The following is a 23723-nucleotide window of genomic DNA, read 5'->3' on the forward strand; positions in this document are numbered from 1 at the left end:
GATAAAAATAATAAATGATGTTATTTATTAGACTGTGATAAGATTTTTCCGGATGACACAGAGACTATAGACAACACAGAGACTCAAGCCGGCCGACTTACCGAATCTGCTCACAGCGACGACCCGTTGACCTGGGGTCTGGTGGGCTTAGGGGAATCCCGGACGAGCCCCCAAATGTTGTGCCCGAAGTCGCGAGACCTCAGTAAGTGACCACCAGAGTCCAGAGTCAAAGCCAAATAGCCGGGGTCGCTTTATTACGAGTTCACAAGACTGTGATAAAAATAAAACAAGAAAAGTCCCTGACTGATGGAGCCAACATTTTAGTGACATAAGAATTGAAAGGATACCTGTTCTCACAAAACATACACTGGAGAGAAACAAATATTTAATAAATTATAAAACATAGTTATCACAGAGAGATATACACAAAGCACAATGGAACAGTGAATAAGCTTAACTTTTGGTCATGCTGTCACACTATTTTAAGACCCCAGAAAAGGAGCAGCAAACTTTTCTAGATGTTTTAACTTGAACCAGGTCCACATTTATTGCGTAACTACTAAGGAAGAAGTAGTCAATGTCCATCAGAGCCAAGGAAATTCACTTCTCAAATAGGTACTTTTTTATCTGATGTAAACTCATTTGAAAGGTCAAGTTTTATCATACTGCAGACCTAGCAATGAAATGGATTTGGCTCCTGACACTGTGTGAATTTGTGAAGTGGCCAGACTGTGTCCTTTTCCCTCTCTATGCCCTACGGTAGGGAATTCAGAGTGCTGGATGTGGCTATACATCAATAAAGGTTTGCTGAATGCTTGTCATATGTTTCAACATCGAAACATTTGGTTGTACGAAACCCACTGAAACTGGCTTAAACACAAAAAGGAAACTGGAATGAGGCTATTTCATGGAGCCCAAGGGCAGGAAGTACAGCTGGAGGTGATAAGGGATCAGAAGCAGGAACCAGGAAGACATGCAGAACCAAGGTAGTGTATACAACTTGTGTGCACCACAGATCTTATCTCTGTTTCTCTCTGCAATTCTATTTCATTCTTCCCTTTGGAAACCAGCTTTCTCTCATCCCTGGGTACATGGAGAAAGGGTGGTGTCCCCATTCCAGGAAGTCTTCTACTCCAAGCATGCAACAAAGTCTGAGTCCCAGCCAGCCCATCCCAGTCCATGAATCAGCTTCCCCCAGGACTGACACCCCATCCCTCATCCAATTAGCTGAGGCCAAAAGACTAACTCAAATACTATGAACATGCCCACCTGGCAAGGGCCTGAGGACGGACCTCAGGGCAAGGAGACACCTCCCCCCACCGGCCCCCGCCCCGGCAATGGTCTCTACAATCTCTCTCCTGCACAGTAGGCCAAGGTAAAACAAGAGAAAAGTCTCAGCAAACACAAAGGGAGGTTCTACTTGGTTTCTTAGCAGTGGCATTGAGATAGAAAGCCCCTAAGGGAAAAATTCTAAACATACATGCATGTGACCACCCCCCGGGCTTACACAAACAACTTATCTAGAAAACCCCTAGCCGTTTGAGGTTGCAACGTACATGCATGTGACCACCCCCCGGGCTTACACAAACAACTTATCTGGAAAACCCCCAGCCGTTTGAGGTTGCGAAAAAGGCGGGAACCAGCCAGAAACTGCCGAATGTTCAACTTTAAATGTTAACCAATAATAAGCTTGTAACTACTGTTTCTCTGTGACTTGTTTGTACCTCGCTATAAAAGAAACCCTAAAACAGCAGCCGGGGCCTCTCTCTTTACCTGCCATTGTATAAAGCAGAGAGGTCCAGGTTCGAACTCGTAATAAAGCGACCCCGGCTATTTGGCTTTGACTCTGGACTCTGGTGGTCACTTACTGAGGTCTCGCGACTTCGGGCACAACATTTGGGGGCTCGTCCGGGATTCCCCTAAGCCCACCAGACCCCAGGTCAACGGGTCGTCGCTGTGAGCAGATTCGGTAAGTCGGCCGGCTTGAGTCTCTGTGTTGTCTGTAGTCTCTGTGTCATCCGGAAAAATCCCGCGCCGTCTCTATCAGTGGTCGGCATAGTCTTGGCGGACGCGCTGTAAGACAGCCACCAGGGGCCGGTGGGAGACGTCCCCCGGCACCCGTCTGGGGCTCTGTATTTATTAGCCCATCTGGTTCTGATCGGGAGCTAAACCCGAGACGTGCTGGCGACTATTGTTATGTTAATTACTTAACTTACTTTCATTTTTCAGGACCTACTTGGCAGGAAAAAAAAAAAAAAAAGAGTACAATACTTCTGGTTTTACTCTTTTCTCTATCTCTTTTTTCTATATCTCTCTTTTCTCTATCTCTAGGATTCTACTACCATGGGTAATAGCTAGAGTCCTCCACTCTCCATTCTTATAAATAACTTTAAAGATGTTAAGGCAAGGGGCCATGACCTTAGCATAGAACTCAGAAAAGGGAAATTGGTAACTTTCTGCCGCTCGGAATGGCCCACCTTCGGTGTAGGGTGGCCAGCTGAGGGGACCTTCTGTCTCCCCATTATCATTAAGGTAAAATCAAAAATTTTCCTGCCGGGGCGGTCAGGACATCCTGATCAGATCCCTTACGTCCCGGTGTGGCAAGACCTTGTGGAAAACCCACCCCCTTGGCTAACTCCTTTTGTGCTGACGCCAGAGCCATGTAGGGCTCTGGCCGTACAGTCGACAGAACACCCCCGTAGGCCAAAAACACCGTCCGCTCCCCCACCCCCTGTGTTAGAAGGCAGTCAGGATCCCCTGCTTTTAGAACCCCCGCCTTATCATCCCCCTCCTGGCCCTCAGCCCCCAGCTCCCCCAGGGGACCTCGAAGAGCGGGAAGCAGCAGCTGCTGCTGCAGCTGGGGCCGTCGAAAGTGAAAGTAACTCTGGGGGGCCAGCGGGGCGGCCACACGGATGCGCTCAACGGGAAATAAGCTCACGCCCCCCTGATTCCACTGTGGCTCTCCCCCTGAGGGAAATAGGACCCCCCGATGACACGGGCAACCCTAGACTCCAGTACTGGCCATTCTCCACTAGTGACCTGTACAACTGGAAAACCCAGAATGCTCGGTTTTCTGATAACCCTAAAGATTTAACAGCTCTTTTAGACAGTGTTATGTTTACCCATCAACCAACCTGGGATGATTGTCAACAACTCCTCAGAATTTTGTTCACAACAGAGGAACGAGAAAGAACACAGGTAGAGGCCAGAAAACTGGTTCCGGGAGATGACGGCCAACCTACTGCCAACTCTGACCTCATTAATGCTGCCTTTCCCTTGACCAGACCTGCATGGGACTACAACACGGCAGAAGGTAGGGGAAGGCTACTCGTTTATCGCCAGACTCTAATGGCGGGTATCCGGGCTGCCGCTCGCAAGCCCACCAATTTGGCCAAGGTATATTCCGTGTTACAGGGAAAAACAGAAAGCCCAGCTACCTATCTAGAAAGATTGATGGAAGCCTTTAGACAGTTTACCCCCATGGACCCAGAGGCACCCGAAAACCAGGCAGCTGTTGTCATGTCTTTTGTAAATCAGGCAGCTCCGGACATTAAAAAGAAACTCTAAAAATTAGAAGATCTAGAGGGAAAACAAGTCCAGGACCTCCTCCGAATCACCCAAAAAGTATACAATAATAGAGATCTCCCAGAAGAGAGACAGATTAGGGCCACTGAAAAAATGACCAAAGTCTCAGCCGCAGTAGTTCAGAAAGAACAGTTACAGTCAGAGGGCGCCCAACCCAAGCGTACTCCTAGACACAACTTAAAGAAAGATCAATGTGCATACTGCAAGGAAACGGGTCACTGGGTAAAAGATTGCCCCAAGAAAAAACAGCGCCAACTGGGGCAAGAACAATGGCAGCCCAAGGCCTCATCAATATTAGTAACCCAAGATGACTAGGGAAGACGGGGTTCGGACCCCCTCCCCGAACCTAGGGTAACTCTACAAGTGGAGGGATCCCCGGTTCAGTTTCTGGTTGATACCGGGGCACAGCATTCAGTCTTGGTCAAGCCTTACGGAAAATTATCTAATAACTTATCCTGGGTACAAGGGGCCACAGGAGTTAAAAGATACCCTTGGACAACTCAAAGAACTGTAAATCTGGGAACGGGAGAGGTAACCCACTCCTTCCTGGTTATTCCCGAGAGCCCTTGTCCTCTATTAGGGAGAGATCTGCTGACAAAAATGGGAGCCCAAATCCATTTCCAACCGGGGGCCCCAAAGTAACCGATTCTCAAGACAAGCCAATATCTGTCCTCACAATTGCCCTAGAAAATGAGCATAGACTCCATCAGGAACCGGCACCTCCTGACCAGAATATCGGCCCCTGACTACAGCGCTTCCCAGAGGCCTGGGCAGAAACAGGAGGTTTGGGACTGGCAAAACACCGTCCTGCCATATTTGTTGAAGTTAAACCTAGGACGGATCCTGTTCGGGTACGGCAGTACCCGATGCCCCTAGAAGCCAGAGAAGGTATTACACCACACATCTGCCGGCTCCTAGATCAGGGAGTTCTACGCGCCTGCCACTCAGCATGGAACACCCCGTTGCTGCCGGTACGCAAACCTAACAGTAAAGATTACAGGCCAGTACAAGACCTAAGAGAAGTCAACAAAAGAGTCATGGACATTCACCCCACTGTGCCAAACCCATACACCCTCTTAAGCACCTTAAGCCCTGAAAAACAGTGGTACACCATCCTGGATTTAAAAGATGCCTTTTTCAGCCTGCCTTTAGCCCCTAAGAGTCAGGAACTTTTTGCATTCGAATGGACAGATCCCGAGAGGGGCATAAATGGCCAGCTAACGTGGACCAGGCTACCACAGGGATTCAAAAACTCCCCAACTCTGTTCGACGAGGCCCTCCACAAAGATCTGGGTGAGTACCGGCGACAGCACCCTGAGATCACTCTTTTACAGTATGCTGATGATCTTTTAATAGCAGCTGAATCCCCAGAGGCCTGCCTACAAGGAACCGAAGGCCTCCTAAAGGCTTTGGGAGATCTAGGCTACCGAGCCTCGGCAAAGAAGGCTCAAATCTGCAAATCAGAGGTAACCTACCTAGGATACCTGTTTAAAGGGGGGCAACGCTGGTTGACGGATGCCCGAAAAGAGACTGTTCTACGTATCCCTAGACCCCAATCAACACGACAAGTAAGAGAGTTCTTGAGGTCGGCAGGGTTCTGTAGACTCTGGATACCGGGCTTTGCTGAATTGGCTAAACCACTATACCAGGCAACAAAAGAGCAGCAGCCCTTTAATTGGACAGAAGAGGCTGAGCTGGCTTTCCAACAAATCAAAACTGCTCTGCTATCAGCCCCTGTGTTGGGACTCCCTGATGTCTCCAAGCCATTCCACCTATACGTGGACGAAAGCCGGGGTGTAGCCAAAGCAGTATTGACTCAGTATTTAGGTCCTTGGCGGAGACCGGTTGCATATTTGTCGAAGAAACTGGACTCGGTGGCTGCTGGGTGGCCTCCTTGCCTCCGGGTAATCGCGGCCACTGCCTTAATGGTCAAAGACGCTGATAAACTGACCATAGGCCAAGAATTACAGGTCACTACCCCACGTGCCATTGAAGGCGTACTCAGACAGCCACCTGATCGGTGGCTTAGCAATGCCCAGCTCACCCACTACCAGGGACGGCTACTAAACCCCCTCAGAATAACTTTCATGCCCCCAACGGCCCTAAACCCCGCGTCCCTACTGCCAAATCCGGACTTGGAGAGCCCACTCCACGACTGCTCCGAGATATTGGCCCAGGTACACGGAGTCAGAGAAGACCTACAGGACCGGCCACTGCCAGACGCTGACCTCGTCTGGTTCACCGATGGAAGCAGTTTCGTCTACCAAGGACAAAGGTACGCGGGAGCGGCGGTAACCTCAGAAACCAAAGTCATTTGGGCAGAACCCTTGCCCCCGGGAACGTCGGCCCAAAAGGCTGAACTGGTGGCATTGACTCAGGCCTTAAAATTGGGGAAAGACCAAAAACTAACGGTACATACTGACAGCCGATATGCCTTTGCCACCGCTCACATACATGGAGCAATATATAGGGAAAGGGGGCTCCTCACGGCAGAAGGAAAACACATTAAAAACAAAAACGAAATCCCGGCCTTATTAGCTGCCCTCTGGGAACCCAGAAAACTGGCGATTGTCCACTGTCCAGGACACCAAAGAATAACTGACATGGTCTCCCGGGGAAATAACCTGGCTGATCAGACTGCTAAAAATGGGGCTCAAACCCCTTCACAGCTCCTAGCCCTTCAGCTGCTTGACTCAGGGCCCCCAGAGCTACCCTCTAACCCGGAGTACTCAGAGAGCGACCTCCAGTGGATAAACGAGCTCCCTATGGCTCAGATCACGACAAGTGGTGGAAAGACTGTAAAAACAACATTATTCTCCCAGACAAATTAGGACAACGGGTACTAGAATGAATCCATCATAGTACCCATTTAGGCTCAAGGCGAATATTGGACTTAATAAGACACTCAAAACTAAAAATCAGAGATGCTTCTAAAAAAGTTGAACAAGTGACTAAAAATTGTGTAGTATGCCAACTCAATAATGCAGGAAACCAACCCCAAACCACTGGAAAAAGACAAAGAGGAAATAGACCTGGGGCCTATTGGGAAATTGACTTCACTGAAATAAAACCAGGAAAATATGGATACAAATACCTACTAGTTTTTGTAGATACTCTTTCAGGATGGACAGAAGCCTTCCCAACCAAAAAGGAAACTGCCCAAGTCGTAGCCAAGAAAATCCTACAAAAATCTTGCCCAGGTATGGCTTCCCAGCTATGATAAGGTCAGACAACAGGCCGGCCTTCATCGCCAAGGTAAGTCAAGGTCTGGCTTCCATTCTCGGGGCAAATTGGAAATTACATTGTGCATATCGCCCCCAAAGCTCAGGACAGGTAGAAAGAATGAACAGAACATTAAAGGAGACCCTAACTAAATTGACCATGGAGACTGGCGCTAACTGGGTAGTCCTTCTCCCCTACTCCCTGTTCAGGGCAAGAAACTCCCCTTACAGATTAGGTCTCACCCCTTATGAAATAATGTATGGCAGACCTCCCCCTATTGTCCCTAACCTAAAAGACAATCTCATCAAATCTGATGTCGATGATGGTGTTGAACTCTTATTTTCCTTACAAGCCTTACAGAAAATTCATGAAGAAATCTGGCCTAGACTAAGAGAACTATACAAAACAGGACCTCCAACCGTTCCACACCAGATCCGGCCAGGAGACTGGGTTCTCATCAAGCGACACCGACAAGAAACCTTAGAACCAAGGTGGAAAGGGCCGTTCCAGGTGATCCTAACCACGCCAACAGCACTCAAGGTAGAAGGAATCGCTGCCTGGATCCACTACACCCACGCCAAGCCAGTGGACCTCCTCTCAGACTTCGTCGGGCCCTCCACAGAGAAAACCGCAGCCTGGACAATTGACCGGACTAAAGACAATCCTTTAAAACTCACCCTGCGCCGTCAACAACCGTAATTATGGTGTCCATCTCCTTTGTGACGCTCTTGCTTTTGCGGGCCTTCAGCTGGAAAATCCAAGCACAGCAGGCTTCATCCCCGTTTGCCTGGCGTTTTTTCCTGACAGAGAATTGGACCAACTACGCTCAGACACAGGTACAAGGCCATCTTCTGGCCACAGCTGATTGCCCCCCTCAAGGTTGTAGCTCTCCTATCTATGTTAATTTTACTGATTTCCAGGCACAACCGGGAAAAGTCACCCCAGCTATTTGCTTTCTCTTTGACCAACAAATCCCCTATTGTAAAAACACATGGGTTGAACAAAGCGTCGGTTGCCCCTATAGCTCATGTAAAATCCACACTGTCAAGACTCTCACGGCCTCAGAAACCCTCTCGAGCTAAGTGTAGAATTCCCATAATTTTTTAAAACTGCCACAGGCTACACATAGGTTATCTGGGATCCCTAGGACTCCCGTTAGACCTCCCAACAGAAGGGGGCCATGTACATGACATCTAGGACAAAGTGGCCTAGCAGCCGCCTCTATCTATGGCGCTCACTTGTTCAGATCCAAACCACCCTCCACGCTAACATTCAGAAACAGGAAACAGAACTAAACAAACAACTCTCCACTTTAACCTCCTCCCGCCCTTTCTCCTGGTTATCTCTGCCGAGGGAGGGGTTACTTCTCGAGAACGCCACCGGTCTAGGAAACCTCTCTGCATGTTTCTTTTGCGCTACCCTAGGACAGCCACCCCTGACGGCCGTCCCGCTCCCAGCCCCCTTCAATAATTCCCTAACAACTTCCAGCCAAGGATCCTCCCCCATCTCAGATGTTCCTTTGTTCTTAAACCCCGAACAAACACAGGTTTTATTTTGCTATTCAAACGCTAGCACCTCCCTTTGCAACATAACCTCTCCTCCCAACTCCACTCTGTAAGCCCCTCATGGCTCATTCTTCTGGTGTAATAGAACTCTATATAAAAATCTCACTGTTCAGGCCACTAAGAGCCTCCTATGTCTCCCCGTTACAATAGTTCCCCAACTAACCCTGCGAACCCCTGCTGAATATCTAGAAGGAGACTACGTGCCTTCCTTCAAGACAAAAAGGGCTGTATTTCTTCCCTTAGTAGCCGGTGTCTCACTCACCACATTTGTAATAGCGGCAGGGTGAGCAGGAGGAGCCCTAGGCCACGCTCTCGTTACTACCACTAAGCTCTCCCAACAATTCTCCACAGCAATGGAAGTTTCAGCCGAATCCCTAGCCTCATTACAAAGGCAACTGACCTCCCTCGCCCAAGTTACTTTGCAAAATCGGCGCGCCCTAGACCTGCTTACTGCCGAAAAGGGGGAACTTGCCTTTTTCTCAAAGAAGACTGCTGTTTTTACATAAATGAATCTGGGTTAGTAGAGACGCGGGTCCAACAGCTACACAAACTCAGCCTAGAACTACAAAAACAAAAATTCAATTCCGCAGCTGATAGTTGGTGGAGCTCCCCCATGTACTCCCTCTCAATGCCCCTAGCAGGACCATTGCTAAGCCTACTCCTCCTCCTCACCATAAGGCCATGCATACTAAACAGAATAATAAACTTTGTCAAAGACAGAATCAACACTGTCCAGTTAATGGTCCTTAGAACACAATATCAACCCATCATCAATAAAACAATTGAAACAGACATATAAGACCCAAGATTGGCTCTTGAAGACACAACTAAAAGGGGGGAATGAGATAGAAAGCCCCTAAGGGAAAAATTCTAAACATACATGCATGTGACCACCCCCCGGGCTTACACAAACAACTTATCTAGAAAACCCCTAGCCGTTTGAGGTTGCAACATACATGCATGTGACCACCCCCCGGGCTTACACAAACAACTTATCTGGAAAACCCCCAGCCGTTTGAGGTTGCGAAAAAGGCGGGAACCAGCCAGAAACTGCCGAATGTTCAACTTTAAATGTTAACCAATAATAAGCTTGTAACTACTGTTTCTCTGTGACTTGTTTGTACCTCGCTATAAAAGAAACCCTAAAACAGCAGCCCGGGCCTCTCTCTTTACCTGCCATTGTATAAAGCGGAGAGGTCCAGGTTCAAACTCGTAATAAAGCGACCCCGGCTATTTGGCTTTGACTCTGGACTCTGGTGGTCACTTACTGAGGTCTCGCGACTTCGGGCACAACAGCATAAGCAGCAAGTCTTTTTTTTTTTTTTTTTTTTTTTGCCATTCCCTGCACCAGGCATCATCCTGAAGGCCGGAGTGTATAGCCCCGGTTTTGCCCCTAGAGAAACAGAACAAGCAAGTGTTTTTCTTCCTTCCTGACCAAACCTCAGTAGCTGGATAAAAGATGATTAATTCTGAGTAGTGCTGGGATCGCAACAACACTGTTTCACTCATAACAAACAGGAAAAGGATGCAGACAAAAGAAGAAACTGGGTCTCTTGAAACATCCAGAAGACAAGTGAGGGCCACTGGCCTAACAAAGGAGAAGGGGCAGGGCCTGGCAGTCCCACCTGCTCCCTGGGCTCAGGACCCTCCACCTTGACAAGCAGCAGCCAGGCTGAAGGAACTCTGAGCTCAGCCTAGACTAGGAACAGCCATTAACGATGACATGAGTAACGATGGCCAGTCTTTCGAGGAGACATAAAGCCTGCTCAGCAGCTGTGGATGGGCACCCATGCCAGTTTGCAGCAGGCCCCTCCCACCTCCCTAAGGAGGCCAGCCAGAGTGTGGTAATGAAACTGCACATAGTGGAAATGGGATCTAAATGAGTTTAAACTGATTTATGTTAGCTTTTGTAAAGATTACTCGATATCTGGAAAGTGCTACCACTGTGAAATAATGTCGACAATCCTTAAGACCTCCGTCTAATGGTACTTGCACAGAATATTTATATTCTTCGTCATGGGAACAAGGACCATAATGGATACCATTTTTGTTTTATTAGGGATGCATATTTAAATTAATCTGCTATTTGCCTAAACAATTAGCTGCTTCTGTTTGTGTGCACAAAGCCAAAATTGCAATTAAGCTTCCATCAAAAAGATAAGTCCCAACGAAAACTGTCCCGGTGGAGTCGTAAGAGCTCAGGGCAGAACTTTCCAAAATTACTTTTTAGCATAATGGTAATTATGTTAATTGCCTGAAAGGTAAATAACTGCTGAACTGGTTTTGGAAAAAAACACAATTGGTATACTCCTCCCTCCCCTTTGATCTTTTCCGTGCACCACAAAATTTAAAACAGGTTAACAGTTTTGAAGGCCATAGACTAGTCCCTTCTGGAACTACAGAGCTGGTCTTGTGGTCTTTAGTGGTTTCTTGATTAGAAATTATTTCAGCCACGAGCTCCCATCCTCTTGAGCTTGCACAATAAACACCTGAAGCTTGGTGTCAACTTCATGATCGTTAAATAGACAGGATCAATTAACTGTGTTCAGAGATACTGAATGAAGTTGACTATTTATAGACAGCTGGCAATCTCAGTTTCCACCATGTAAATAGACACCTGCCTATCAGAAATTAAGCAGGAGTCAAAAGAAATTCTGCAACAAAGAAAAAGGCATTTTGACAAAAATTTTAAATATACCCATAGCACTTACTTAACACGTACCTCTTTGTTCATTAAATCCACACATCGCCACTCTGAAATCAGGCCAGAGACATAAAGCTAGCATAAAGTTGGACAGGACAAAAGAAGTTTTTGCTCTTCATGGAAGAGGTGCCGGTGGGAGATTAGTATCAGTGTAGACAAGGGTCACAAAGAACAGCTAAACCACGAGGGTCATGAAAAGGAAAAAGCTGAAGTTTCTTGTCACTGCAGCTACCGTGGCATGCCATCCTGCATTCCCGCTGACCACAGCTCTACAGCTCTGTTGCCTAAGGCAGAAAATAAACAGAAAACATTCTGGAAGCTGCATTTTAGATCGACAAGTAAAAGAATCTGAATAGGCTTGTGGAGGAGGCGACTGGTTAGGGCATAAACAAAGCAGCGAGATCACCAAAGTAGAAACTGAGTCAAGAGAAGAGGAAGTAAGATTGAATATATTTAGTAGCTCTCAAATTCAAAGCAGAAAGAACACTTGAAAAAGAATGAAAAATGACGGGACAGCAGACTGAAAAGGAGGCAAATAGTGTATGTTAAGACTAGGACAATGTGACTAGATAGAAGAATTTCCAGTTAGCATCAAGGAAAAACAGATTGATGGAGAAGGCAAAGAATTAAGACCAGCTTCTACAAGGGAAAGTTCCAGAGGGCAGGTAATGTGAAAGAGACATCACTGTGTGCGCAGACTCAGACTGAGGCCAATTTTCTCTATAACCGATATAACATAATATAGACTCTATCTGGAAGAGATCAGCAGACATTGGTAGTAGTAGATGCCTCTAGGGAGGGGAGTGGGGAATCAGTGGACTGGGTGGTAGTAGATTTAAAAAAAATTGATCACTGTTGAAGCTGAGTGATGGGTACATGGGGGTGCATCATGCTATTCGTTCCATTTTTGTATATTTTGAATTTTTCACAATAAAAGAGTTTTTTAAGAATAACCATTTGAAAGACCATCACTAACAAAAGTAAAAATACCTTAATCTGTGTTTTACAAACGTTTTCAACAGTCACACTGCAGACTAAGTGTCCTCTCAGATCTACGGTGAAAATTCCAGTGATGATATTTTGCAGCCTTTAGAAATCTCATTCCAAATCCTCAAAAAAAAATTTAAATTATATTATCAATTAATTCCCTTTCAAGGATAAGTAATAAATGGCTCAAATAAAAAGCAGGGAAAAAAGTTTACATAAAGATTTAGATTATGGCGAAACGACAGTCGGTTCTGAGTTACTTAAAGCCAAATAAGAATGAGAAGACAGAAACCACAGTCTAACATCTCACTTGGGCCTTCAGATGCCAACGTAAATCTCCCCAACAAATAGATGGTTTTGCCACAAGGCCCCTGATGTCTGGGATGGGGCTCTTGGGTCTCCCTCCCCTGTGCCCACAGAGTGGATCACGTGGATCACAAGAGCCCGATTGAGACAGAGACTCACATGGCCACCTGCCTTCCAGACCAGTGCTCTTCAGATTTTTTGATTACCTCCTGAAATGATTTTGAAAAACAAGGCCTTCTTTTCCCATTTTATATATGAAACCGATAAAATTTTTTTGTCATAAGTTGTAAGTAGTGGCAAAAACGTAATTTCTGGCATGTTTGTAAATGTTGACATTTTAAAATAAAATGGCTACACTATTCTTTAAAAAGTATTCTTTGGGAGGCTGGGCGGGGGCAGATCACTTGAGGCTAGGAGTTTGAGACCAGCCTGGCCAACATGGTGAAATGCCATCTCTAATAAAAATACCAAAAAAAAAAAAAGAAAAATTAGCCGGTTTGGTGGTTGGTGCATGCCTGTAATCCCAGCTACTCAGGAGGTTGAGGCAGGAGAATAGATTGAACCTGGGAGGCGGAGGTTGCAGCGAGCTGAGATTGTACCACTACACTCCAGACTGGACAACAGAGTGAGACTCTGTTTTGGAAAAAAAAAAAAGATCCTTTGGAAACAAAATACCAAAGACTAGATACTCATCATCATGCATTTTTTTTTTTTATTTTAAGAAAAGGGGAGGTTGCAGGGAATAGCTCGAAGACAAACAGCAAGATATAGAAAAGAGAAATGCTGAGGATCCCTGATTATATAACCACCACCAAAACAACACAGGGGTACCATCTAATCTCAGGCCTCCAAGTCAGTCAGACAGCAGAAAAGGGGCAAACACATTCTTTTCTAAGGAATCATGTAACATTGTTTTTAAATGGCATTAAATTGCTATCGGAAAAATCCAGTCTTATTTAATACTGTAATTTGATGTCTTTTTTGATTTTGAAATAATTTCAGACTTATAAAAATGTTATAAAAATTTTGCAAAGAGTTCCAGTATAGCTTCATCCAGCTTTCCCAAATGTTAACCTATTACATAACCATAGCAGAATGATGGAAGCCAGGAAATTAACACTGATGCAACATATTTAATCTACAGATTTTATTTCATTTCACCTGTCCTCTTACCAGCATATTTTTCTGGTCCAGGATCCAATCCAGAATTCCACATAGCATTTAGCTGCCATGTCTCCTTCATCGACTCCAATCTGGGGCAATTATTCAGTCATTCTTTGTCCTTCAGGACCCTGACACTTTTGAAAAGTACTGCTCATTTATTTTGTAGGCCTCTCAATTGTCTGCTGTTTCCTTATGTTTAAAATCAGAAGGAGTGTTGTGCCTTTCCAGTGTATTATGTATCAGGAAGTACATAACATCAAAGTTTCATTACTGGTCATGTTAACTATCATCACTTGGTTAAGGTGGTATCCGCCAGTTTTCTCTACTGTAAAGTTACCATTTTTCTCTTACGGAGTGATGATTTTACACCATGGAAATGTCCTGTTACTCACTGCCGTCATCTGAATGCTGTGTCCCCCACCACCATTTCAGTGTTAAAATCCTAACCCCCTAAGTGATGGTACCAGGAAATGAGGCCTTTGGGATGTGATAAGGTCATGAGGGCAGAGCCTGAGAGCTCCTTTGCCCCTTCCACCATGTGAGAGAAGGCACCGCCTGGTAGGAAGGGCTCTCGCCAGACATAGAATCCGTCAGTGACCTGACCTTGGACTTCCCAGCCTCCAGAACTGTCAGAAATACACTTCTGTTGTTTATAAGTCACCCAGTTTATAGTGTTTTGTTATAACAGCCCAAACGGACAGAGACATTCATCACATTGATTTTAACATCCACTGGTGATTCTTGCCTACAACAATTATGATTATGGTGCTTGCCAAATGGTGGCTATTTTCATCATCCCTTCCCATATAGCAATTGAAATACTATTGTAAGGAAGAGCTGTCTCTTCTCCTTTATTTATTCAATTATTTATTGATACCAATATATGGACTCATGGGTATTTATCCACAGGTTATAATCCATTACTATCATCATGTTTTGCTGTTCAAGTTGTCCTTCCTTTAGCCCTCAGGAGCTCCAATTTAGTTCTACTGTCCTATAGATGCCCTATTCTCATCTTTTTATTTATTATAAACATCCTTACTTTCGGATCCCATAAAATGTTCCAGATTCATCTTGTATTTATCTGCCCTAGCCCTTGTTCTTTTTATTGAAGAACATTTAGAAACCAAAATCTGGGCACTAGCTGTGCTTAATGTTACCAGGGTAGCACAATATATTCTTTTTTTTTGGAGGCAGGTGTCACTCTGTCACCCAAGCTGGAGTGCAATGACATGGTCATGGCTCACTAGAGCCTTGACCTCCCAGGCTCAAGTGATCCTTCTGCCTCAGCCATGCTTAATTTTTATTGGATGACAGACATAGTGAATTTTACATTGCTGGTTGCTAGCTTTTGTTGTATTCTACAAAATAGTATGGAAGTTTTCCCTGATGCAAAATTAAGACACTCAGAATTGGCTGGATCCTTTTGAGGCTTGCTTTCCAACTTTTTTGTTAGGGGATCCTGAGCGGCTTTTAGTCTAGGGCTGATTTAGCACCATTACTAAAACATGGCACCCTCCTGAGGATTCCACTCAACAACCCGTGAATTATGAGTTCTTTCTACTCTTGGGGAAGTACAAACTATTCTTAGCCTCATGTAAGCTCCAAGAATTGTTGTGCCTTCTCCTTTCAGGTAGTTCTTTCCCTGGTTCAGGTATTTCCTCTTACACATGTGCAGAGTAGGACTCAGCCAAAGACTCGAGGGAATCCTCAGCCAATCTCTGGGGTTCTCCCTCTGGGAGCTCCCTCTTCTCCAACACTCTGGCCCACAACTTCTATCCACCTTGGCTTCCCTGAGCCCTCACTGGGGCCTCCTCAAGTCAGGGAGGCCACCAGACTCTGTTTAGGTCCCCACTCCCTGTCTGGAGTTGTTTCCGGCTGGTGAGCTGGTGTAACTGTGGGCCTACCATGTTTGTTCGCCTCCAAGAGATCACAGGTGTGACTACTTATTTTCCAATGTCTAGAAACCACGGTTTAATATATTTTGTCCAGTTTTCTAGTTAAGGCAGAAAGATAAATCCAGTTCCTGTTACTTCACCTTTCTCAAGAACATGTTATTTTTTATCTTTTTATTTTGAAACTTTCAAAATTACAGAAAAGCTGCAAGAACTTCTATATACTCACTGTCAGATCCCATTGCCAACTGTCCCAGTAACATTCTTTGTAGAAAAACGACCCAAGCCAGGATGACACACTGCACTCGGTTGTCATGTCTCTTCTCTTTCTACCTGGAATAGTTCTTAAGACCTTCCCTGAGTTTCATAATCTTGACAGTGCTAACGAGGACAGGCTAGTCATTTTGTGGAATGTCCCTCAATTTGGGCTTGTGCGGTATTTTCTCTTGATTAGATGGGGCTGTGCACTTTTGGCTGGAATAATATCACAGAAGTGATTCTGTGTTTTTCTCACTGCATCCTGTCACGTGGCACAGGATATCAATTCTACCGTTACTGATGATGTTAAATTTGACCACTTTATTAAGACGGTACCTGTTAGATTTCTTGATTGCAGAGTTACCTTTTTCTCCCTTTTAATTAATAAGTGTTTTGTGGGGAGATTTTTTGAGACCATGTAAGACCCCATCCCTCATCCCATTCTTACACTCTGGTTTTACACTCAATTGATTTTTTTTTTTTTTTTTTTTTTTTTTTATGTCTGAATCAGTTATTACCGTGATGGTTGCCAATTTGTAATTTTCTAATCCCATCATGCTTTCTGCATTTATTAGTTGACATTCTACTGTAAGGTAATTTTTCTCTCCTCTCTTTTTATTTATTGATCTGTTTATTTTTATCATGGTATACTCGTATATTCCTATTTTATTCAATGGGTTGTAACCTGTTGTTATCAACATTGATTTTGATACTCCAGTTGTCCCAGATTTGGCCAGTGGGAACATCTTCAAGCTCACTTATGTGTCCTTGTGACATGTCATCATCATTCTTCAAGCACTTCTTCACTTCAGTGCAATCAGATGGTCCAGGCTTACTGTGTGATTTTACTGCCCCATCCCTGGAGTCCACCATTTCTCCAAGCATCCCTGGTTCCTTTCAGTAGAAAGTTATATTTTCAAGAGCTGGACACGAGTTGTCCTCACTGCTGCTGGACTGTTGCTGCTCTTACACCTTCTCAGCAAACAAAGCCAGGACACACATAAACGCATATACGCACATAAACGTATATACGTACAACATACATGTACATCTCTGTTTACTTCTCTATATTTAACACCATAAATTCCACACTGATGCCTCCTATTCCAATCCAGCCCCACAGGATTCATTCTGGCCATCCCCTTTCCATACTTGAGCCTTCCTTCTCCAAGCATGAGAGAACTGGCTCCCATGAGCCTTAACATACTTACCTGCTCAGTCTCCCAGTATGCTGCCAAGCTCCCAGCCACTGCCTCGCTCAGCTTCCCTCTCACACTGTCCCTGGCCCCCAGACCACCTTTCTACTCCACTTGAGCCCGTTTAATGGCTTTTTGAATGAAAAGGCAAGCAAGCAGATGCATTTTGCTTTTCAAACAAAAATATATTCATTCCACAAATATACTCACTTCTAGTTTGATCAAGCCCTGGGGTTCAGAATGAAATAAACGCCACAACCAAAACTGCACACAGTGAAAGGGAAGTTACATTCTCTCACTTAAAATTCTATTTATCTTCCTCGAGAAAGCAAATAAATTCATGCTCAGTTGTCATGAGGGACACTTAAGAACTTGGGCAATTTATTTCTCAAGTCTAAACTAGCTCCCAAAAGCTACTTTGTGATACTATTGCTTCTTTCAGTTTGTAACTCAACTGTAATAAAACAGAACAGCTACTGTGAATTTATGCATCTGACTGTCTATTATTAAAAATCAGTTTTCACTAAAACCACCTCCAAGAAACCAAAAGAGTAATACTAAATCTTAACAATTTAATGTGCCACATTTTTCTACAGGAGAAAAATACTTCAAATTACTTTCACTAGTAACTTCAAAAATGCATAGATATCCCAGAAATTGGTCATCCATTAGTCTATGCCTACTAGCATACTACGGTGCCTTTCCAGTGTTTCTTAACTTTGAGGGCTTGTAGATCCCTAAAAATTCACTGTGGACACCCCTCGGTGTGAAAAACAATTCATGACAAGGTCAATACGGGCATGCAGGTGGTCACTTGGTACCAACAGCCTCAAACACAAAGTGTAAATTCCAGTACTGAGATCCCACAGCACAGTTCAGTCATGGGGTCAAAAGATCTAGTTTATTTTTATTTTTTAAGATTACTATAAAAACAAAAATACAGATTAAAAAAAAAATTCTACAGATCTCACAGCTCTCACCCGACATCCAATCTGTGGACTCTCATGTGAGGCCCACTGCCCCATTATTCAGATAGAACACAGACTCTACCCAGGGCATGCATCATTTCAAGCTCCTGTCACTGAGGAACAGAAAAAGCTTTCAAAGAGCGTTTGTATTCAACAACCTCCTCCAGCCCCTAATACAGTCTCTATGGCCTGTCTGTGAAACAAACCCTAACATCCTAGATGTGCCAGGTGGAGCCAACTTAAAGTTCAATGCCCTAAGAAGGATTCCTGAAACACCGAAACCCCTCAGTTCAGATTTCTGCCTTTGTTTTTGTTTGTTTGTTTGTTTTTTGACTGGGTCTTGCTCTGTTGCCCAGGCTGAAATGCAGCAGAGCAATCACGGCTCACTGCAGCCTCAACTTCCAGGGGTCAAGTGATCCTCCCAACTCAGCCCGCCAAGTAGCTGGGACCACAGGTGCACCCCACCATGCCCAGCTAGTTCATTTTTTGTAGAGACGGAGGCTCACTATGTTGCCCAGGCTGGTCTCAACTCCTGGGCTCAAGAGATCCTCCCACACCACTGGGATTACAAGCCTGATCCACCACACGTAGCCTAAATGTTTTAATTCCCTTCTCAATGTTTAAAATGTGAGCATTCCTAGTGTTAAAAAAAAAGTTTACGTTTATAAACATACCCTATCTTTTACAAGGACTATACATGGTGTGTTTTTTTGTTTTTTGTTAGAAAGTTGTCTCATTCTGTTTTGTTTGCAAAGTGTCCGAATATGAAGACTGGACCTAAAGAGTGAGTAGGCAAAGGTACCAGGCAAGAACTGATTATTGAAACTTTTAGGACAAGACTGACTGGAAAAGAAAGGCCTTGAAAAAAATCAAGTTCTCCACAATCCAGTCAATTGCCTTAGCCTTCTTCCAAGCAATGCTTTAACATGTTAAGAATCCACTTCTAAAACTTCAATGTTGGGGGCAGCGGGGTTGTTGTATACTGCATTCAAAGGCCATGCCATCACATCCAAATGTCATCATCAACATACAAACAAAAGACACAAGCAAAACGACTGAAGAATTATTTTTTACTAAAAATAAAATCTTAATAAAACTTTAGAAGCATCTAGTCTCCACAGTCATCTAACTAAAACATGGTCCTACTGCTCACCGCTAAAAAGCAGCTTGGAGAGACCCACCCCCGTCCATTGTTGATATGTCAGTAAATGAGAAATCATAGTCACCTCGGCCCCAGATAGCCACAGTCCCGGACAGCCACAGTCCCGGGCAGCCACAGTGCCGGACAATGGAGCATGTGTGTGTTCAGACAATTGCACTGTGAGCGCTGTGGAGGTGGATAAGCCACTTTGCTGTGCTTGATGGCACCGTATAAAGAGGACTGATGGCTGTCCCATCCAGGCTTCCTCATGCTAATATGCACCAGATCGTGTCTCTCCTCTCTCCACTGAGGGGGACAAATAAAAACTTCTTTGCACCTAAGAAGTGTGTAATCTCATTTCTCACCAAAGAGTGAGCTTTCAAGACAAACTCTGTGACCAGAGAGTGGGTTTCGAGCACACTGCCATTCCCTAATGCTGTGGCATGAGGCCAAAGGCAGGCAAGCACGGAGCAGATGGAGTCCTGGCAAGGTCTCCGCCGTCCCTGCATTAGCAGCATCTGCTCATTACTCAGAACCTTCGCCTGCTTTATCTAATGCTCCAGGAAAAGCATTTTGATTTGATTCATTTCGGTATGGTAACGTGCAACACAATTAGTGGTAAAATCAAACTGGAGGATGGCCAGTGCTGACAATCGGAAACAAGGCAGAAGAAATATGAGGCCAGTGGGTTGGAATTCAAAAAATCACAACTGTGGATCACCTTGCCAAATCTCTACACGCCAGGTGCGTGTACAGTGTTCCTACGGGGCAAAGAGGCTAAAAGGGATGCAGGGATGACTCCCTTTCCCCAAAGCAGGTTCCATCTCCCCCTCTGGATACGATTCCCTCCACTGAGAATGTGCGTGTAGACCAGCAAGGGCGTTTCAATGGCTACAGAGCCTCACTTTGGCACAATCAGAGAACTGAAGTTCATTAACTCATTTTATTATCTTATTCTTCTTTTCCATGTCACAAATTTCAGACAGCAAACCCCACAAGGTAAATTTCCTTTTTTGTCATGTTCCTGCCTAAGAAGTGCCAGTTAGCTGCTCCTGGAAAGAAGCAATATAAAAATGTGGGTTTGACTATTTGAATCTGTCTTTGCCCAGAAGTAGCTATTCATGAATATATTGGTGTAAATACCATAGTGTCGATCTATTAAACTGAAGAGGGACCAAAGATGACGCCACCTGAGGTCTGCAGAAAAGAATAGAACTTGTTGTTTATCACAGAAACAGTAACAACCCGAATCAGACCAATAAAACAAGCTCAGCATGAGAGAGAAGCAGGGAAACACAAGGGCTCTAAAAAAGCAAGAGCCCTTAATACCAAAATGAGCTCGAACCGAATCAAAGATTTCAATGGAAACACTGCAGCCTTGGAAGCACTAGAGATTTTGCCCAGGCATTGAGTAATCATCTTCCCAACCATGACGTGAAACCCCAAAGGACGAGACTGACAAGCTTGATGTAAATGTAAGCTGCCAGACAGACCAACTGAAACAGAGCACAAAGTTCAGAAACAGACCCAGATACAAAGTGAATTTCATAGCTAAAAGCTTATAAAGGCAGTGCCTCAAACCAGTTAGGTAGAAATGGGCTTTCTGAGAAGAGATGCTGGAAAAAAGATGTACTTGGAACCATACTGCATACTAATCCAAGACGAAGTTGTCAAGATAAAAATATAAAAAATAAGCCGTAACAGTAACAGAAGAAAAAGAAAGAACTACAAGTAGCAGGTACACATTTTTTTCTTAAATTTAACCTTTCTCACACTAAGAGAAATGTAAGTTAAAACTACACTTGATGACCATTTCTTCTCAAACTGATGAATACCCAAAAGTTGGAAACATACTTTGTTGGCAAAACTGTGAGGAAACAGGCACACTCTCATGGCTTGCTGGTGACAGCATAAAATAGTAAAACCCCATTTGCATTTACCCTGTAACCCAGAAAACAATCCTCCTTGTGCTTGCGTGAAAGGTCATCTTTACAAGGTTTTTCACTACAACACTGTAACGGCAAACACAACACAACTGTCCTCCAATAAACCAAAGTGCTTATACACAATGGAATTACCATTCAGGTGTGCAAACGGGGTACTCTCTCTACACAGACATGGACTGCCTTTTAAGATATGCTATTTAGAGAAAAAAGTCAAGGTGTGGAATCACTTAAATAGTATGCTGTCTTTTGTTTTTTGAAAAGGGGGCAATAAGAATATACACACTCATATTTGCTTGTACTTGTAATACTAAAATACAAGGATATATAAGAAAGTAAAAAATATGATTACTTCAGAATGGAGCAGACAAAAGTGGGTGGCAGCAAGATTTCTCTATACATAACTTTATATTATTTTGATCTTTGAACCCTAAAAATGTAGTAATCAAGAACATTAAATTACAAAATAAAACCCACTCACTTATAGATTAAAAAATTAAAATCGTTCACACACACCAAGTACCTTCTAGAAAACAAGTCCATTAAAGAATAAATGACAGGCCAGGCGCAGTGGCTCGCGCCTGTAATTCCAACACTTTGTGGGGGCCAAGGCAGGCACATCACTTGAGGTCAGGAGTTCAAGACCAGCCTAACCAACACGGTGAAAGCCCGTCTCTACTAAAAATATAAAAATTAGCTGGGCGTGGTGGCAGGCGCCTGTAATCCCAGCTACTCGGGAGGCTGAGAGCTGGAGAACGCCTGAACCCAGGAGAACGGAGGTTGCAGTGAGTCGAGATCGCACCACTGCACTCCAGTCTGGATAACAAAGCCAGACTGTCTCAAAACAAACAAAAAAGAATAAATGACATACTGAAAAAATATCGGAAATACATATCGCAAAGGATTATTTCCCAAGCTTTCTTTTCAGTCAGAAAAGATGACAACCCAAAGGCAAAATGAAGAAAGACAGGAACAAACTATTTGCAGAGGAAGAAATAGAAACAGCTAACAACACACAAAGAAAAGATGTCCACATGTGATTAAAGAAAGGCAAACAAAAGCAATAAAATGCCATTTTCACCTGTCAGTCACTCTCACATACTTTTGGTGAGTCTAAAAACTGGTGAAACCTTTTTGGCGGGCAACTTGGCAATAGCTATCAAAGCCTAAAGCAGCCATAGCCTCCGACCTAGCAATCACTGTACCTCACCCCACGGCCACCCTTGGACAAGTCCATCTTGGCACTCGTTCAAGCATATTGCTTGCAGCACTGTTTTCAATAACAAAAATGAACAATTCAAATGTGCATCAATGAGGGTCCTAATAAATAAATGATGGTACAGCCACATAATGCAGTACTACACAGGCATTAAAAAGAATAAAGTTTACCATGTAAGTGTGAATACAGAAGACCACCAAGATGTGCCATTAAGTTATTTAAAAAAAAAAAGTGCATAAAAGTATATACAGCAGGACCCCTCCATGAGTAAAATGTGAGAGGGCCTGGAAATGGGACAGGGAGGAATACCTCGACTTCTTTTTGCATACTTTTTCTTTGTAATTTTATATACATTTTTGCTCTGTTTGAATTCTAACTATGACTTAAAAAAAAAAGAATATAAAATATATTTTGGCAATCAATTGCTAAGTATTTACCAAAGAAAGTAGATTACTAGCCTGGCCAACATGGTGAAACCCTGTCTTTAGTAAAAATACAAAAATTAGTTGGTTGTTGTGGTGGGCACCTGTAATCCCAGCTACTCGGGAGGCTGAGGGGAGAATCGCTTGAACCCAGGAGGCAGAGGCTGCAGTGAGCCAAGATGGTGCCATTGCACTCCAGCCTGGGTGGCAGAGCAAAACACTGTCTCAAAAAAAAAAAAAAAAAAAGTAGATTCTTTATCATGCCTGCATTGTTTCCCAATATTTCTGTGCCACAACAGGGAATGAGGGAAATGAAGACAATTCTAACAATATAAAACCAGCAGCAGCACCCCTGCACATGACCTCAAGCTGTATTTTCAAGCTCACGAGATGTGAGACATGGGCTGCAAATCAATTGGGCACACATTTCTACAAGAGTCTTTATGTTCAGGATTCCATAAACAGCATGACCACCGCAGCACGGCCCTGGAGACACAATCACAGTTCTGGATTCACTGCTGACTTCACCTACCTAGCTGAAGTAGGTTTTTGCACCTCCGTTTCCCCATCTGTAGAAGAGTATGTGTGTGCACGTTCGTGTGTGTGAATGGTAGGAGATGGCTATTAGATGATCCTAAAACTGTATGATTCTAACTTAAAAGTATTGCAATCTTTGCATAGGTATTTTGGAAAAAAAACTCATTGATAATTTGGAAAGTAGCAAACATGTTTAAACTGCTCTTATGGTATCTGTCCAGGGTCTCAAAAAACATATGAAATATTAATTACACCACAGAAATAGCTTAGCTGAATTTCTACAGGCTGAAAAGGAAATCCATCAATAGTGTCTACTAACATCAAACCAACATCACATTGCTAAAGTAATTATATAAAATATAAAAATATTTTCAAGGCCAGGCGCAGTGGCTTATGCCTATAATGCTAGCACTTTGGGAGGCTGAAGCAGGTGGATAGCTTGAGCTCAGGAGTTCAAGACCAGTCTGGGCAACTTGGTGAAACTCCATCTCTAAAAAAAAAAATACAAAAAATTAGCTGGGCATGGTGGCATGTGCCTGTAGTCCCAACTACTCAGGAGGCTGAGGTGGGAGGAGCGCTGGATCCCGGGAGGTCAAGGATGCAGTGAGCTG

The 23723-nt window shown here is 44.1% G+C and overlaps 1 protein-coding gene across 5 annotated transcripts in view; it reads right to left on the bottom strand.

Moving 5' to 3' along the window:
• The window catches only part of FBXW8 (F-box and WD repeat domain containing 8), a 122013-nt gene that overhangs the window by 47976 nt on the left and 50314 nt on the right, over positions 1–23723 (bottom strand). The gene's annotated exons all lie outside the window — the stretch shown is intronic.

This window comes from Rhinopithecus roxellana, chromosome 10 (assembly GCF_007565055.1).
Source record: "Rhinopithecus roxellana isolate Shanxi Qingling chromosome 10, ASM756505v1, whole genome shotgun sequence".
Taxonomy (NCBI): Eukaryota; Metazoa; Chordata; class Mammalia; order Primates; family Cercopithecidae; genus Rhinopithecus; species Rhinopithecus roxellana.